This window comes from Stegodyphus dumicola, chromosome 11 (assembly GCF_044657685.1).
Source record: "Stegodyphus dumicola isolate Sdum_Otavi_A_Nest chromosome 11, ASM4465768v1".
In the NCBI taxonomy this organism is placed as follows: Eukaryota; Metazoa; Arthropoda; class Arachnida; order Araneae; family Eresidae; genus Stegodyphus; species Stegodyphus dumicola.
Window position 1 is genome coordinate 51,023,120 of NC_140778.1, and position 20,336 is coordinate 51,043,455.

At 33.9% G+C, this 20,336-nt stretch overlaps 1 protein-coding gene and 1 long non-coding RNA gene across 2 annotated transcripts in view; one reads left to right on the forward strand and one right to left on the reverse strand.

Annotated features, from left to right (window-relative positions):
* Positions 1–20,336, reverse strand: part of LOC146993971 (uncharacterized) — a 75,129-nt gene that overhangs the window by 27,249 nt on the left and 27,544 nt on the right. The gene's annotated exons all lie outside the window — the stretch shown is intronic.
* Positions 10,560–20,066, forward strand: LOC146993972 (uncharacterized). Its single transcript, XR_015043948.1, has 2 exons — positions 10,560–11,541; positions 17,378–20,066. It is a non-coding gene; the product is annotated as an uncharacterized LOC146993972 (long non-coding RNA).

Below are 20,336 nucleotides of genomic sequence, written 5' to 3' on the forward strand. Positions count from 1 at the left end.
TATATGTTGGAGACACCCTAGCAGACGAATCGTTGGAGACACCCGGGCGACTTGGATGTTATTTGGAAGTTGGTGAGCTCTTCAATTTATGCTTTCATTTTGTATTTCTAAGTCCATTTGAATTGTGACTTTATGTGTTTCATATAATTTAAGTGTTACTTCATCTAGTGTGACTTAGTATTTTTGATTTTGAGCGAAACTGGTAAAATAATTAACTTTTTTTTGTGCTGCGCGATGCTAAGCCTAATTAGGCTTAGTAAGTGCAACATCATTTCCGAGCTGTAATTTGTTCTTTTTGGTCATCCTGATTCTAAGTTGAGAGTCCGTCTCACGCGCTATAATTGTTTTTTTTTTTTACGAAGACGATATGGAAACGGTAAAGGATACGCACCTTAAGGATCTGGACTTACTTCTTACCCTGGAAAAAGAAATTGCAAATTATTCGGCGAATTTCGTCGACGGCAAACCGAATAGTGAGCAACTAGCTGTGCTAAACAATCTGAGGCAACAGTATCATAAAACCCTTAATGATACTTATAACACTCCCGAAAGCCTTGTAAAACAAGTCGAAAAAATAGCCATTTCACAAAACACTAAAACCAAAGATGAATGGAAACAAGTTCCCAGAAAACGCACACGAAATAACAGTAACTCCTCGGTTGAAGAGGATTTACCCCCCCTTAAAAACTCAATCAAAATTTGACTCTCTTCCTAGCGAAGAAAACTTAGATAATATGGAACAAGACACTGAAATTGATACTTCTGCGAGTTACACCACGACTACTGCAATTAACGACCACGACTACTGTATCACAGGATTTAAACAACCACGTAAATATGCTGGCAAAATTCCACCACTTATTATCACAGACCCTAAAATAAATTGGAAAGAATTACGTAAAGAAATAAAAGAAGATTTAGGCATCGAAAAAGTTGAAGGAAAAATAGAAGGCGAAAACTTCAGGATTAAGCTGTTTTCTGCCGACGACTACCGAAAAGTTCAGGATAGGCTTGATTCTCAAAAGATTCCCTATCACACATTTTTACTGAACTCTGACAAAATGGTTAGAAGCATAATAAAAGGGTTATCAAATGACACAGACATAAAAGAAATTGAAGATGATCTTAAATCTCAAAACATTCCAGTACTAAAATGCAAACAAATACAGCGCATGCGCGATGGCATAGCTGTGAACCTACCCGTTTTTTATGTTGAAACTCCACGCACTGAAGCTGGAAAATTAATTAATCATGTACGTCACATTACTGATATTAGAGTAAAAGTGGTTTCGTACAAAAGCAGGCCCGGACCGACGCAGTGTTTCAACTGCCAACGGTACGGGCATACTCAACGTGCATGTAAAAATATGCCCCGGTGTCTCAGATGCGCCGAGAATCACAAATCCTTCCAGTGCCCTCAAAAAGGTAAAGAATTTCCTGCGAAATGTGTCCTCTGTGGAGGAGGACATGCATCCTGTAGTAAGGAATGCCCCAAAAGACCAGGAAATACAGCTATTGAAAAAATTAATGAAGAAGAAATACCAAAAAGTTCCCAAAATAAGCAAGATCAACAGACTCCGGCTACTCTCAGCCAATCACGTAATTTGGGCACTGCCCCGTACAACCAATCATATGCGGCGATTACCAAGAGCAACCCGAAGACGGTTAACGACAGGAAATCCCTCAAGAATAATAAGAAATCTGTAAATAACGACAAAGAAGATCAATCCTCCAAAAATAAACGAAAATCAGTAAACATAGACACAGAAGAACAATCCTTTGAAGAATTCACCGGGTTCATTACTGAAATTTACCAAATTTACCAGCAATACAAGCAGGCTTCTAACCCCGACTCCAGGCTCAAGACTGCAATGACAGCACTAAAGATATTCATCCAGAACGAGCATGAATAATTACGCCCATACGGCTAATCCAAATACCATGCAACATATTAATTATGCCAAGTTTATGTTTTATAATAGTAATGGTATTAAAAATCAAAAAATTGAAATTCAAAACTACATCAACCAGCACAGTCTGGATGTTATTTTATTAAGTGAAACCCACCTCAAACCGAATGACAAATTTAAAATTCCCAACTACAACATCTATAGATCTGACCGTCTTCATAACCGTGGTGGTGGTACAGCTATTCTCATGAAAAAATGCCTAAACAGTACCATCTTTCCTCTTCCCCTTATGAGCTTTGAAGCAAGTGCATGTATTTTGAACAGTGACAATAAAGAATATCTCATCATTGCTGTTTATAAGCCACCCAACAATAGCCTCAACACTCAAGATCTTGACTATATTCTCAACTTAGGTTATCCAACTATTATTGCTGGGGACCTAAATTGTAAACACGCTAACTGGAACTCCAGGCGAAATAATCCAGGCGGAATTATTCTTAATAATTACATCATCAACAACCCTGATATCAACATTTATGGTCCAGATGAACCTACGCATCTTCATCAAATCTCAAATACTTCTGATGTATTAGACATCTTAATTACCTTCAATGTTCCTCAAATACCTTTTCTCCAAGTGGATAATGAACTTTCTTCAGATCACTTACCAGTACGCTTCACTTTATATGGCTTAAAGCATGGTCTTCCGCCTATAAAGTGTCGCATTAATTGGGAAAACTATGCTTATCACCTTGAAGAAAACATATCTGCTACCACTAAAATAACTAATAACAGCGAAATTAATGATGCCACAGTCTATCTTAGCAGTAAAATCAACGAAGCCATCAACCACGCCAAATTTATTCCAAAACAGACTAATTATACACTCCCACACAATATTAGAAAGAAAATTACAGAGAAAAATAAACTAAGAAAAATTTATCAACGTTCACACTCCACCCAAGACAAAAGAAGATTTAATGCTGCCAATCGAAACCTCAGAAAACTTATCCAAGAGTACAGAAACAATTGCTGGGATAACTTCATTGAAAGTCTTTCGCACACCGACCACTCTGTGTGGAAAGTTACTAAAGCTATCCGAAGCACTCCCTCCAATATTGGACCCATTCTTGATGATAATAATACCAAAATTTACGATCATAAGAAAATTGTCAACCTCTTCGCTGATAACTATGAACAACAGTTTAATATAAATAATTTCCCACACCCGAATGATATCAATATTATCAATCACGTGACCGATTTCCTCTGCAAAGATCCTGAAAATCAAAACAACCCGACTTCTCCCAAAGAAATACAGAAAATTATAAAGAAACTTAATCCAAAGAAAGCATCTGGATATGACAATATCACTAATAAGGCCCTGCAATACCTCCCAAGGAAAGGCATCGTTCTTATTATAAATATTTTAACGCATGTTTAAGACTTAATACATTCCCAAAAAATTGGAAACACGCCATTCTAACTGTCATTAAAAAGCCTGGCAAAGCTGGAAATCTCACAAGTAACTTTAGACCGATCAGTCTTCTGCCTGCGATTGCCAAACTTTTCGAAAGGCTTATCGAGTCTCGACTCACCACTTTTATTAATGAAAATAACATCATCAAAGACCATCAATTTGGATTTCGCCAGGGATTCTCAACGACTCAGCAGATCGCCCGAATCGTAGAATTCATAGGCGAAAATTTTAATAAAAAGGAAGTAGTTGCTGCTATTTTTATGGATGTAGAGAAAGCCTTCGATAAAGTTTGGCATCACGGTCTTATCATCAAGCTGATGAACTATAATTTCCCACCTGCCATCATCCATCTAATCGCTGATTTTTTAAAGAACAGAACTTTTCAAGTTAAGATTCAAGATAATTATTCTACCACAAGAAAAATTCACGCGGGTTTACCACAGGGGTCGGTAATTTCCCCGCTTCTCTATAATTTATATATTAATGATCTTCCTAATATTGAAAATATTCTCACTGCATGCTATGCCGATGACACGGCACTTTTATGTCACTCACTTAATCCATATCATGCAAGAAATAAACTACAGAATGCCATTAATTACATTTCACCCTGGTTTAAAGGATGGAAAATTAAAATTAACCCCGAAAAATCAAAAGTGATTTACTTTAAAAAAGGAAATATCCCTCAAGACTTAGAAGAAATTACAATGGACGGACAAATCGTGTCACGTGATCACCAAGTAAAATATCTAGGTGTTTATCTCGACCAGAAGTTAACTTTCAAATTTCATGTTAATTATATCAGAGACAAAGCACAACGTGCCTTAATGAGCATATACCCTCTGATGTGCAAATATTCGAAGTTAAATATCAACGCTAAAAGAACACTTTATCTACAGGCAATCCGACCCATAATTCTATATGCCGCTCCGGCGTGGGCAGCTACTGCACGTTCAAACCGAGCAAGGCTTCAAAGTTTTCAGAGTAAAACTCTCAGATTCCTCTCGAACTCTCCGTGGTTCGTTACGAACACTGTCATCCATAATTCTTTAAAGATTTTACCATTAGATGCTGAATTACTAAAGATTACATTCAAATTCTACGAAAAATGTGATTCCTCCACTCACGAAGTTATTAAAAACATAGGGGAGTACGACTATCTAATCGAACAGCCGCATAAACGGCCCAGAACTATACATCATAATGTTAGATGGTAGTTCTTGTATATATTTTATTATTTTCAACTATTTAATCTAGATTTTGTTTCATCTATCATCCTTTTCATCTTACTAATGTACGATACTGTGTCAAATATACGATAATGTGTAAAAGATATGCCAAAATTTAGTTGCTATTATAGCTTATCCAACGAAGACTTCATCTGTGGCCGATATAAGTCGCCACCCCTGATCAACTTCTTCACTACTGAAGACTTTGCACTTTTATTACAAGTGCACAGGACTTTTCCAGTTTATGGAATTTAACGAACTTTTACAGGTCCTTAGGGGATTGATAAACATGTAGTGGTAAAGGCCCTCGGGTCGAACACCACTTAACGAATGATGATCTCCGATCTCCGAGCAGACGAATTCTCTGTGGGTGAGCCGTCTACCTGTTATATGAAGTCGTTGGTACGTTCCAGTTTTTCCTTTAAGAAGGGATATTTCTGATTTATTCACAATATTGTAATTTATTAAAGAATCATTTAAAATATATTTAACCTGAAATTAATAGCAGATAATTATCTAAAAAATAGTCACAGGTTGCATTTTTTTTAAATGAAAGTTTTAAATAGATTCTTTTCACAACCAACAACCGTATAACAACAAGAAAATAAATATTAATAAAATAAAACAGATTTATGTGAATTCAGTGATTTCAGTTTATGCGCGTTTCATATTTATGAATCTCAAAGAAATTGTCTTGAATTAAACTGAATTACAGAAATATACCTATGCCTATATTTTTGGATACATCTTTCCACATGTTCAGTTGTGTAAATATTTTACTTACTTTTATCGCTATACTGCCCACAAATTTGTAAATTTATGCAAAAAATTTTTAACAACAGAAAAGTTAGTTTATCTTGATCAAATGCATAAATTACATTCTTAACAGTTAAAAAATTTAAAAATGAATAATAATTAATACATAAAGAAAAGCATTACTTTATTTAACACCTTTTAATTGGCTAGAGTCGCCGATTTTATCGTCGGCTAGTGAGCGGTGAACACTAGCTCTGAAATCGTCGCAGAGAACATGACAGATTTTTAGCGCATGCGCACATCCTGAAAATTGTTCCTCTGCGAGAAAGTCGGCCGATAAAATCGGTACGTGTAGACGGGCCTTTACAATTCATAAAAACAGTAAAACAATTGGTGTCTTACGTTTCATGAAAATTATCAAACGAATTACCTAAAACTTTCAAATTATACAGTTTAATATAAACAGAAACATTAAAATGTATTTAACATATTTTGATTATTATTAAGTCCTTTTTTCCCATCTGGTAAGAAAACAACATGACATTGTGATATTTTTTACCATAGTTATCATATTACATAAAAAAAAAAAAGAAAATCAATACTTACGAGTGAAAAGTAATCCCAGGAATCTTTTTCGAAATCTATTTGTGCATCCATATACAACACAAGCTGACATGCTTCAAAAAGAAAAGAAAAAATATTGCAATTACAGACTTCCTTGCACAAGTCATAGCGATAACAGGAACATGGCCGCCAAACTTCACCGTTTGAGCTGAACCTTCCCTCCTTCTATTCTAACCTCCATGTCAAATACCGAAAATCCTGAAATTCACGTTGCCTCTCAAAATATAAACATTCAGTTTATAGGTTCCGGAAACCGCAACATTGAGTACGAAATATCGAAGAAAAAAATACTTACCGAATAATGGTGTCATAATTACCGAATAATAATGAGACATAACAGAAAAACCAAATTATTTACATCATGATAAGTTTTTCCTCCTTTAATCTCTGCATCGAGGTAAGAAAGCAGACGATTCACTCAACTCTTCTTTCAAGTTCACGATTCACGTTGTTGTATTTTCTGAATACAGTGTGTGCATCTATGAAAGACTGAAGATATCAGCTTGTATACTAGATTACTCTTCAACTTAACTCTACAACAAGCCACCTCCATTCTACAATACCTGATTAGCATCTCTTAAAGCTCTGTCCCAGCAAGCTTCCTTGCCACAGCAAGCTTCCTTGCCTTATATGTTCGTTCACTTTAACTGCAATAGACTCAACGGTCGCCTTACTGCCATGCGAAATAGCAATCTTTTCACAAATGCGCATGCTATTTTTTTTAGCGAAACAAGACTGGGAAAGAAAAAATCTCCCAGTCTAAACAAATTCATCTTCTATCGCAGAGACAGAGATACCTGCGCAGGCGGAGTCGCCATCCTTGTTCATCGAGATCTCCCTCAATGCGAAGTCTCCCTAGACCACCTTCTGCATGACTCCCGCACGGAAGCTACCGCTGTTAAAATCACCTTTAAAGAAAAACCCCTTCTCCTGATTGAAGTTTACAAGCCCCCTCAGCATGCGCTCTCTGAAAACTTCCTCTGGTTTCTCAGCACCATTTCCTCTATCCCCACTATAATTCAAGGTGATTTCAACGCCCACTCACCCTTATGGGGTTCCTCTAGCACAAACGCTAGTGGGGCTTCACTCGAAAAATTTCTTCTCCAGTCCCAATTCACCCTGATGAACTAATTTCGTCACACTTCGCACACCACCTTGCATGGCATGCACACCCCATTCCTACGGCAGCGACCATGTTCTTATCTATCTTCACTTTCCCTCTTCCTCTCCTCCTCAGACTGTCAAGAGAAAGATTCTTGACCACTCTGAGGTTGTCTCTAAATTTGCTAAACTATCTCCCCACACCTCCTTCTATTCCCTATCTGACTGTGAGTATTTTGTCTCACACTTTCAGAACGTCACCAACGAGAGCTCCCATAAAATTACAGTACCTGTTTGGAAGAAGAACCTTACTTCCTTCAATAGACTTTGCGCAATCAGAACTGGATACAAAAGGATTGCGTATAATACTAAAGACCCTAAAGATCTTATATCTTATCGTAGGATAAATGCAAAAATCAATCGCCAAATCAAATATCTTGCAAAAAAATGGGAACATGCAAGTTTCTCCTTCGATCCCAAAATCTATAATATGGAAAATTATTAAATCTCTCTCCTCCTCGCCCATCCCAAATCCTGCTTGGCATACCATCCTTGCTCTAGATAACCGAGACCTAAATTGTGTCTGCACCCTCTTCTCTTCAGAATTTAACCCCCTATAAATCCTATCCCATCCTTTCCTTTCCAACTCATTGAGGCCTATATCTTCCTTCATAAACCTCCTCTCAATCATGCCCTTGACTCTCCTTTTCTCCCTTGAGAACTGCGTACCGCAATTCGTACCCTCCGCCCAAACTCCTCAGAAGGGCCAGACGGAATTCCCAATAAAACACTGAAACTCTTTCCACACAAAAACTCAGCTTTCTTCTCTCAACCTTCAACTTCATGTGGACTAACTCGCAATTCCCCTCCTCCTGGAAACAATCTCTCATCATCCCAATCCCTAAAGCAAGGAAAGGCCTCTCATCTCTTCCTATCGTCCTATCTGTCTCAGCTCCTGTCTCGGAAATCTCTTTGAAAAACTTGTTAAAAATAGACTCTCTTGGGCTTTCGAAAACTTCAAAATTTATAATCCTCATCCTTTATAATCCACATTGGCCTTGCTGGATGAAGAGGCGGATCGACTTGCTAAACTTCCCACAGGTACTCCTATTTCTCTTCCACCTTCCGCCCTCCAAACAAAAAGAATCTCTTATCCTCTCTCTCAATACTGACTTCACCTCCTATCTACAAGATCTACAAGACCCCCTCTCTTCAATCACTCTGTCCAAAAAGCTACTTTCTCATCCCCAAAAAAACGTTGACATCTGCCTGCGCTGTCTAAGAACAGGCGCTATCCTCACCCGCGAATTAATATTTAAATTTAATAAAATTGACTGCCTTTGTCTATTCTGTAAGGTTCCTGACACCCTCGAACACCTCCTACTTTATTGCTCTCTGTACTCCGTGCCCAGGAACACTCTTCAGACTCATCTTCTTGCACTTTCTGAATCCCCCTCTATCCTTGCTGCACTCTACTCCACTTCCTCTACCATTCTCAAACTCCTAGGAGACTTCGTTAAAGACTGCAATTTCATAAATATGCTTTAAATCACATCTTTGTCCCTTTTACCTCCAGCCCTCTGTCTCCCTCAACCACTACCTCTTCACCAGCATCTTCTTGAGCTCTCCATGCCTGATGGTTTTCCTCCTTCATTAACATCTGCCCACTATACCCAACTTTCATCTTCCCCTTCTCCCCCTACTTTGCATTTCTACAAGACCGAGAGTCCAAAGCACTTCCTTCTGTAAAAGATAAAAATACCATTCGACAAACGTTCTTCAACCGAGAAACTCTTCTCCTCGCTACCTCCGACACCCTACAACCAGCACCGGCAAACCTCTGAAACAAGTAAGTACCCAAATTTATGTCTCTCTTCCTATTCTAAATTATATCTTCCTTTAACCACATCAGCTCATCACCTGCTCTACCTTCATATTCTGAAATTGGTGATGCACATCTTCATCTCCGGTTCTTCTGCTCCTTCATTCTACTTCCATATTACCTCCATCTCTAAATCCTGCTCTCAAAATATTCCTCCTCAAGACGCACTTATCTCTACATTCTTCCACATATACCTGTCCTTACTCTTAGAAATCTCATCAATCACCTTACATTGGTAAGTATGCACGAATATATGGATGAATGCTACATTCTCTGAATTTTCCTGACCTTACCTTCCTTCGCTTTCCTTTTACTCTATAGATATTTCAAGCTTTCCCGGTCTCACTCGCCTCTATTATAATAATTTACCTTTTATATTTCTCTCCTCTGTAATGCCTCGAAAGGGGCCCCTCTATCTCCCCCTTTCCCTACTAAACAAAATCCTCCGTCCATTCCTTTCATCCATTTGGATTTAGACTCTGTCGCAAAGATTTCTGAAAATCCATGCATTAACCATTCTAGACTGATATCTGGATTCCAGTGAATTGAAAGACAAAGTTCTTTGGTATCTTCAAGCTCTCGGGAGCCGATCAGGACATCAAAATCGGGACGCCAAGCGACATAAGAAGAACCAAAACAAGGAAATTGGTTTGAGACACTCCTGCAAAACTGTAAGAACTTTCCTTTTTACTCCCTCCCTCAAAATAATTTTTTTTCAATAATTACCCTTTCATTTTATATTTATGAATAAAATTAGTCTAAATTTTTCTTCCCTTTTTATTATTTTTTTCCCCCTTTTTGCATTTCTATCAAACGTGTAATTCCTTAATCCTACTAAAGTAATGTGATAATATAATTTCTATGCGCAACTAGATATAACTATTCTATGTAGTTAAGTTCTCCTTACCATGAATATATGTTGTATTTACTTATTTATATACATAAAAAATATTTATTTATTTATTTATTTTTAAATTCTTATTTTTCCTCTACGCACAACCTGATGGGTTCAACCGTATATTCTATTGTACAGTATATATGAAAGAATAAAATGTGCAAATTAAACTACTTATCGCACTTTCACAAGTCGACATGATCTAGCACTGCATAATATACTTATGTTCTCACCTGTTTTTTCCCTCCCTCTTCCTGTAAATTGTGTGAATTTTATATATGTTAAATACTTAGTGCTTCTTTTGATATTAATATTCACTGACTTTGGACACAAGAATCTTAAAATCCTATTATTTATCTAAATTTTTACCTCCACTCATCACATAGTTCCACCATCATCATACTCATGTACGCATTAGCTAATTAGGTTTTTCTTCTCTTCCTTTTCCTCTAGAGGCCCTTTATATATATATATTTATTTCTTCTCGATATCGCTATGGGCCATTTATTTTTTAATTTATTTTGTCCCAACTTTTCTTTCGGGCCTTTTGAACTCGTATAAAACAATATGAAGTTCCTTTTCACTATCCTCTAAATCTCGAAATTGCCCCCTTTCACCTTTCCTTCGCACCTATGCTTGATTTTTCGCCCATCGGTGCAGAAAGACTTAGCGGGTGCAAAACAAGACATATGTCTACTTTGGTTGTCTGTCTATTGTATTTTCTGAGCTTTGTTATTTCAGGAGATTATTTAGTGCTGTCTTTTTTTCATGTTGATATTTTGTGGATAAATTTAGAATAGTTTAAATTTCAGCCCTTTTTAATACAATTACAGATAAGAAACGCACTAATGATTTTACTGCTTGCAACGTTGATGGAGACAGGTGCATTAAATGTATCTAATACGCCTTGCTTATTTTGCACTTTTAATTTGAATCAATGAATATCAAGATTAGATTGGATTAGAGATTAGAAGCACTTCCGCAGAGAACCGGGTAAATGTAAACATCCCTAACTTTGGCGATAATAGTCCAAACCTGGTAACCCAGCGGATTTATCCTATTCGCTTGTTCGAAGTTTGCAACCATTCCTCTTGCATTTATTTTGTTGAATTATCACTGTCGTTGTTCACATTTGCAGATATATATTATTCTCCTCTCATTTATTATTATTTTTTCTGAATTTTTTAACAACGTATAGATAGAAATATTTTCGTAGATAGATGCCGGTTCTTGGTTCATGATGAAAGGAAGAAAATACGGCGGGAAGGGTGAATGCTAATTTGTAACACGGCTGTTCACGTTGTGTTCTTAATTCTTAACAGTTCTTCACAATAACCTTTCAGAGGATGGCAGGTGTTACATAAATAGATGATTAAATTGAAATAAAAATATTATTGATTATCTAAGATGACAGAATAGTTTGATGCATCACCATGGTCATCAAAATTAGCAAACCACTGCTGGTGTAAGGACTATATTGTTTTCTACGGCTGTTCACGTTGTGTTCTTAATTCTTAACAGTTCTTAACAGTAACCTTTCAGAGGATGGCAGGTGTTACATAAATAGATGATTAAATTGAAATAAAAATATTATTGATTATCTAAGATGACAGAATAGTTTGATGCATCACCATGGTCATCAAAATTAGCAAACCACTGCTGGTGTAAGGACTATATTGTTTTCTGTGTTAATTGGAATTTAAGACAAATTTATTTCATTTATCATGTTTAACCAGTTAATTTCAGTGCATTAATACTAATTTATATTTTTTAAATGAATATTTATTTCCGTTATAAATGCTTATATATTGTCTTATACTTAATATATTCTTTTCTGTGCTAACTTGAATTTAATATAAATTTATTTTCGTATATCACGTTTAACCAGTTAGATTTACATCTACATGCTTATTATCTGTGAATTTTTACTACCTTATGCTTAATATATTGTTTTGTCTGCTAACTTGAATTTACATGCACTAAAAATCACGTATACAAAATATCACGTGTGCGGCTCGGCTCATCGTCGATGAACCGCGAGCTTGGCGAGTAAAAATGCAACGGCGCCAACGGGTTCTCTGCGGATGATTACAATACATATTTTTTTTTCACGTTTTAAATATGCAGAAAATATATAAAATCCTAGCATTAGTCTAAATGCATATTTATCTAATATCCTATAAAGTATTTCGCTGTTCCATTTGGGCCATCTGTATTGATAATCTCTACTGATAAAGCATATTAAACTTTGAAAGAGCGTTTTTCAGCAGTCCTTTTAATCTGAACCCATTCAGATACCTCCCCCCCCCCGAAGAGTCCCTTAATGCTGTTCATCTGTAGCGCCATGCCTTGTTATCGTTAGTTTATTCAGCTTTCATTTGCTTTTAGTATTAAACATCTTAAAGACTATTTTTTAAAAATTGTTTATGCATTTAAATTGTTAACTCTTTTTTAAGATGTTAGATTGTAATCTAAAATTTCCACTTTGAGAACTTTTCTTCATTTGCTTTTTTATGATACATGTGTATGTGAATTTATTTTTTTCTTTTTATTTCACCTTCATGGTTTTATTATCTTCTCCAGAGCTCACTTAATTTTTCATTATGCATTATTTCTTCATTTTTTTAAACCATTCCTAATGGCTAATAGCTCCGATACTTACAATTTTAGAATTTAAGTCCAGAACTAAATGTTAATGAATTTATGAATTCACTAAATGTTAAAATTTTGTTCAAGAAAGAATATCGTACTGATATTTGAAAATGAAAGTTTGTCTAGGATCGACTCGAAATTCTAAGAATGGATAAGCAATTGCTTCAGCTCTATTCCCAAGAAATATACAAAAGGAAAAAAAAATTGTATACAGTCAAAAGTCATTAATTCGGACACCCATAATCCGGAATGATCTATAATCCGGACCTCAAAGCTACAAACTTTCTGCGCATGCGCGTAAGACCTTTACGGCTGCGAATATGCGTGTTTCCGTGTGCAAAATACGTTTACGAATGTGCGTTTAATGTATAATGGATGGTATAAGCTAAGCTAAAATTATCAAATTGAGTTAATGTTGCAGATTGCGATGTTCCTTAATCTACGAATTGGATTCGGCTTATTATTTTTTGCAGACTGAGAGCAATTTTATAAAAGTAAGCTTGAACTTTCGATTATGTCAAATAGAATTTCTGATATACTAATATGTAAAGGATCTACAAAGCAAAAGTATGTTTCAAAGTCCACTAAACAAAAAGTGGAATTGCTGCAAAAAATGGATAAAGGCATATCCTTTGCTTATCTAAACTTTGTTTACCTTTAATGCCACAGTGCGCAATGAATTAGAAGTTGATCTGTCAGCACTAGCCTTATCTTCAGGGCAGATGTTTTTATTTTATTTGGCGTATAATTCCTTACTAAATGTAGTATTTCATCTCGATGTACTCCGTCTTTGATATGATTTAAATCAAATTCCTCGTCATTATAATTCGCTTCCGATAGCGAAGAAAGTGACAGAGGTTATTGAAAACAAAAAAATTTCGATTGACAAATTAGTCGGTATTCTCGACACAGCAATTATAGGACTTGAATGGCGGAACTTTGTAACTGAACAAGAAATTATGTCCATTTATAGAATTAAAGAGAATGTATTATCACATAAAAACGCAACAACTTACATTGAAAGAAATGTTTAATAAAGTAAACAAATAAATATTAAGCTTCTTTTTTTTTTTTTTTTTTTGTAAATTTTGATACCCTTTAGATCATAATTGTTCTTTATTTCATAAATTACGGTTTCATATTTTTAATTTTATAATTTCTGCATGCCATCTTCCCAGATTTAAACTGATGATCTATAATCCGGAATCGCTGAAGTCCCAACGAGTCTGGATTAACGACTTTTGACTGTATATATATATATATATATATATATATGATGGTATTAAATAGAGTCTTCCTGTTTCTGTGGTCTTCAAAAATGTTCCTGTTTCTGCGAATTCATCAATCTTCATTACCACCTTTCCCAAAGGGGTTACATAGTGGGTTCTGACTGGACCTCAGCCTCTCCTCAGATATAGGAAAGCAAAAAAAAATTTAGATTAAAAAAATAATTTTTAAAAGCAATAATCGAAAAATATTTACGATCTTTATATTATAACTTTGCATGAATGAAGCAATACTGTTGAAAATAGTATATTGTTAAAAATATATTTTATTACACACAAAATAATATTCATTATATTGCATAAAAATTTTACTCTTTTATAATAAATGGTTGAAAATGAAATGTATTAATTTCAATTTATAAAAAAAGCTTTAAATTATTTTATTTTCTTGTTGAAGAAATCAACACAAGCTGCAATAGTTGTTTGGTGTTAATCATAGATATTAAACGTCTGTTAATATGTTTAATGGATATTATGACTATGATTATTTAAAATTCCCTTTAACAATTTTTTAAACTTGGCTATGTTAGGATTCATTGTTGTTTTATGTTTATATCCTTAATGTTAAGTTTTCGTGTCTGTTTCCTAAATCATCGACATGAATATTATCCCTGTAGTAACACAGTTTTCTTCCCCTGTATGTAACCAACAAAATCTGATAACAGTACTGCCACTTGGTATTTCATAAAATTTACAGATGATTATCATTGAGATCATATAAAGCAGATTTATATATGATTATCAGTTAATTATATTATTATTTCAGAATTTATGATTTCTCTATTTCTTTGGGTCGGATCTTGAAATTAATATTTGGCCACAACCTAATGAATATTTTTCTTGAAATTTACACATATGCATACTTCTGGTGAAAATGTATCCATGGCTAATCTTTGGAATATGGTAACAGGTAGTTTGGCGACATTTTGGTAAGGCGATAAAGGTTACCAGGTAGGACTTTAGCAATAATCTGAGAAGTACACAGTTCGAATCACAGATTATTTTGTCTCAGAGAAATGAGAGATCATGAGACATGTCATGTGACATTTTCTGGAAAATTCCGATTGTGATTTTAGCTAATAAGCACTTAGAAACAATTTCGCTGCTAAAGTGCGCAGAATCGCCCACTTATTTGTTAGGCGCTTTTTACAAGAGTAAAAAGAAATGGATTTTTGTCAATTTTTTTGACTTTTTAAGAGAAAATAGGTCGATGTGTACATGGATAAAGTCAAGAGTGTGTGTAAAGCATAGTTTGTGCAATTCGAGGATTTTTTTTAAGTGAAAATAGGTCGATGTGTACATGGATAAAATCAAGGGATTTTATCCATGACACATCGACGACAATGCTATTTTTGTGCTATTCTCGGATGTTTTTTTAAGTGAAAATATGTCGACGTGTACATGGATACTGCGTATGTGCAATTCTTAAAAATGCGCGAAGCAGTGGCCGATTTTGCACTCTCTCCCAATTTCGCACCTTATCTTCGTCATGATTAAACACTTTTGTTCCATAAAAGTTCTAGCATAAGCATAATTTGGCTAGCAGATTGTTGGAAAACATTTTGAGTAAAAAAAAAAAAAAACATGCCTTTACTTCGTGAAAACAAAATGGCGTCCCCCCCAAACAAACTAGCAGGGTTGGTCGCTAAATTTTCGCCAAAAAATCGATAAGTTACCATAATCCGAAGATTCACCGTATCCATTTCATTGTAGATATTTAAGTGGAAAATCCTGTGAATGGATGTGTTCTGTTTTTTCGAGTGCAAGTTACAACTAAGCATATAAATAACATAATGCCATTCAGTACAATTTGAGATACGTCATGAAATGCAGCCCGTTGCTAATACATTTATTTATCTTTTCTCGCAGTCAGAATAAACAGTTCCTGTTCTAAAAGTAGTATTGCTAATGCATTAAATCGCATAAATGGTGCACAGTTTAAAATTGTTTCAATTATTAAACATCGCATGTTTAAAATTATTATATATCATTAAAAAATTACGTATACATTAAACATTTGTTTACGTAAATGTTTATGTAACGTAAACATTTGTAAAAAAATTACAAAAATTTCTCGTAGCCCGATTTCTGTTTAAGACAAGAATGATATTTTAAATATAAAATTTTTCTTTTTTGTATCAAAAATCGCATTTAAGGGGCCAACAAGCCTCACTTTTATGAAATTAATTGAGAAGCATCAAATGTAAACATTGACTTAAAAATGCTTGAAAAACAGTTCATATAAAAAATATTTAATGTTATATTGAATTTAAAATAAGGAAAAAGTTTAGAAAGTTAAGCAAAATAGATAAAATTAAGATTTGAAAACAAAGTCCAGAATTAGCTGTGAAAGTGTATAAAAATTCTGTTAGTTTTTTTCTCTTTGTGTTAAGTTTCCATCAAGTTGCCCTGATTTTATCAGAAGTAAAAACAAGGTTATATTCAAATAATAAAATACATTAATGTTTTTTTATATAACATTGCTAATGTTATACCAAAAGCCGCATTTAGTATTATCTATGAATTATTTGTGAATCCACATTTAGTATTATTAATGAATGAAATACAGTCATTCATAATACTAAATGTGGATTGTTCAAACATAATTTATAACATTATTCAAACATAATTTTAAAGACTGGCAAATATACCCTGATAATACTTATCGAAAATTAAAATTTTTGTTCGAGTGACTTTAGTCAAAATTAGTTCGAGTGACTTTTATGATGTATTGTTTCCTCTCTGTAATTTTTTTTTTTTTTTTAATGTTCACCCCCAAATCTTTCTCTGTTTTCTAAGCAAAGACTATGTCAAGTAGGTGCAACAACAAATTTTTAGAGAACCAAAACGTATGATAAGCATGTCTTATTCTTGAATGGGTTCTTTGGTTCTAGTCAAGTTCTTTGATTGAGGTGTCAGATGAAGCTGTTCAAGAATGATGCAATACCAGAAACTTTTAACATTCTGAATATCAATACTATGCTATCTATACAGAAAATATTAGCAAGTGACATTTTTACGCATATTAAAAGAGAATATTAACTAAAACAAGGATATGCACATTCAGAACTATAACTTTTTATTCAATAATGTAACATTGTTCTTAGTCATTAAGGCAAGACAGAACCTTTTCTGGTATTCTTCTTTTATCATCAAAGGATTCAGAAATGTATGTATGCAATGCATGTATAGATGTGTGGATGAATGTGTTAATGTATGTATGTATTGTAAACACACACACTTTTGAACCCGGTCCGGATAACAGAAAAGTACCCCTTTTCTTATTAATTCTTTTTAATTCACCCGATAACAGAAGAGTACAACTTTTCTAATTAATTTATTAAATTTCTTTTTAATTCAATTTATAACATATATACTCGTATATTCCTTTTTTTTTTTTTTTTGCTGCAATGCTAAATTTACTTTTTTTTTTTTTTTTTGTGCTGCATGATTTAATGCAAATTACGTGTTGCTAGAATGTTTGATGATATACTGTTAAATATATAATCTGAGTTTTATAAATGCATTCATTCTAAAAAAATTGTTTTTTTTTTATATATAGGGGCTATATAAATGCCAAGAAGTTTGCAGTCATTATGTCGATACAACTCAAGAATTAAGGAACCATCAAACAGCTTTCCAGTTTGAAAGAAAAGAAAAAGTACTACTGTATATCAGTAAACACTTTTTCTTTTCTTTCAAACTGCAGTTTATGATATACAGTAGCACTATATATTAGTAATTCGGTATAATAATAACACTGTATATCAAGAATTTGATGCTTGGAAAGAAGAATTTGAAAAGGTTAATTATTTGAAACTTTATGGCAGTCGTAATTATAAGAATGGTAAATATACTTATTTTGTTTTGTTTTGTTTTGTTTTGTTTTCGCAGTGGAATGCACGAGTTTAGTAAAAGTAATAATAGAAATTTCACAAAGATTGTTAGAGCGCATGTTTATGCACACCAGAAATACTATCAATAATGAAAGAAAGATACAGGTCATGTGCTCGTTTACATTTTATGGACATAGTAAAATTGTAGGCCTTATCAGATTATCTGAAGGAGAAAAAAAAAAAAATTTCTCAAAAAATAAAATATTAGCATATACAACATTTTGCGTGACATGAGAAACGATATGATATCTTCAGATGTCATATTGACGTATCATTTGACTTCTAGACAAGACGTCGCAAACATAAAAGAAAACTTTGGACTAAAAACACAGCGGCATCTTGATGACGCTACTAGCGTTATGTTGATGCTTGAAGACATGAAATCTCTTGAGCCAGAACACTCTCCATTACTAAATGTTAAATTTCAAAGATCAGTAAAAACTGAATTCAGTGAATTTGAGGCAGAAAATTTTTTTCTTGCACTTCAACACCCCTTGCAGAAGGAAATGATGGTTAAATTTGGTCACAAATTAATATGCGTAGATTCTATTCATGGTACGAATGCGTACGATTTCAAACTTATCACTATATTGTTAATTGATGATTTTAATGAGGGATTCCCAGTTGCTTGGTGCATGTGCAACAGAGAAGATTTTACTTCTCTTCAAAAATTGTTTCAGCTAGTTAAAGCTAATTTAAATTGCAATATATCTTACGACTTTTTTATGTCGGATGATGCACCCTCTTACTACAAAGCATGGAATGATGTATTCGACTGCAATGCAAAGCAGCTGCTTTGTTTCTGGCACTTTCACAGAGCAATAAGGAGTAAAATTGAACATTTAATAAATGAGAAGATATGCTGCCGAGGTTTACAAAACTTTTAACTGTGGTGTTCCAAGAAAAGGATGAGAACACCTTCACAGAAATGTTTGAAAAAGTGAAACTTGATCTCATAGAACATCCTGAAACAAACGAATTTGCTTCATATTTTTTTTAATACATATGGAACCATTTAGAATCTTTCCACAAAAATTTAAAATAACGTTTCTAGGTGGAAAATCAAATCGAAGACTCGATAGCTTCATTCATCAGTTATTGGAATATGTCAAACATAAAGGGTGGCAAAGTATTATGAAACTAGAACGAGGAAAAATAACCTTGAAAAACAAGATTATTGCCGATAGCCATAAAAAGAGTAATGAGATGGATGTTAATATTGTCATTAAAGAAACTGAAAATTCATATATTGTTAAAGGAATAAAAATGAATTATAACATTGAAATTTTTAAATGAAGCATTCTCTGATGCATGTAGTGTCAAATGCTCGAAGTGCCGAATTTGTATTCACCAAGCAAAATGTTCTTGTACTGTTAGCATTGTACAAGGTAATATCTGCAAACACATTCATTTGATTTGTAGACTTTACCGGAATAATACACATTGTAGTGAGGAGTTGCAATGTGCAAGTGCAGATGTTTCGGTTGCGCAAAAGCTTTTAAAACTTCCTATAAATAATATAAACAAAACAACCACTATTGACAAATTATTACTTCAAATTCAGTCAAAGGTTTATTCTTTGAATCATATTCAAAATAGCTCAAAAATAATTGAAGTCAATAAAATGTTACATAATATAATAATTTTTTTTTTTTTTTAGATATTCAAAATGAGGGCTTAAATTTACCTCCTCCTTCAGTTTCAAGCAACATCCAAACTCAACAGTCATTTTTTTCGACAATGAAAAAGTTTAGTTTTCTTTGGGAAACCCTCAGTTGAAGAAAAAGGAACACTTTGCTGAAAGAAATGGTAATAAAAACAGAAAGCGACCATGACGCTTATTGTAAGGGCTTGGTACCTGCAGAGCAAACTGTACCTTCTGTAACAAAACAAAGAAAAATTCCAGTTTCAAAAGTTTTTATTGTTAGCAACCATCAACAGAAATTATTAAATATGCTAATAAATAGAAAAGTTGTGAAGTCTCTATTTGAGGATAGATGCTAGAAATAGAACATACTTTAGCTTCAGAAGCTATTGATGATTCTATTATTGATTGCTCAATACCATATATTAGAAATTTATTCAGTGAATATGCGTGGAACAAAATTCAACTAATTATAAAAGAAATTTGGAAATGATTTTCATGTGAATTATGAACTGCACAGACTAATATGATACAGTGCGATAAATGCGAGAAATGGTTTCACTGGAGCTGTGCGAACATAACTTTCAATTTTGAAGAGACTCAAGAATGGTTTTGCGCAGCCTGTTATTTGATAAGTATGCATGTTGAATAGACAGCATTATTTAAATTGTATACTAATATTTTATGTATATTAAAATCTTTATCCTAAAGTGGGCTATAATGAACCTCTGGCTGAGGCGATTCCCCCATTTTAATGGATAATAAAGAAAGAAAGAATGAAATATATCATTATTTCGCTCTTGGGGACTCGCATGCCATGGCTGAAGATTTAATCGGTATTATAAATATAACAAATTTGCTAATACTTCACGAACATAATTGATGTTTTCTAAAATGAACATTTTTTAGGATACTTGAAAAGAATCTTTATTTAACACGTTGACTGCCACAGCAAGATCTGGTAAAATATTCTGTCGGAC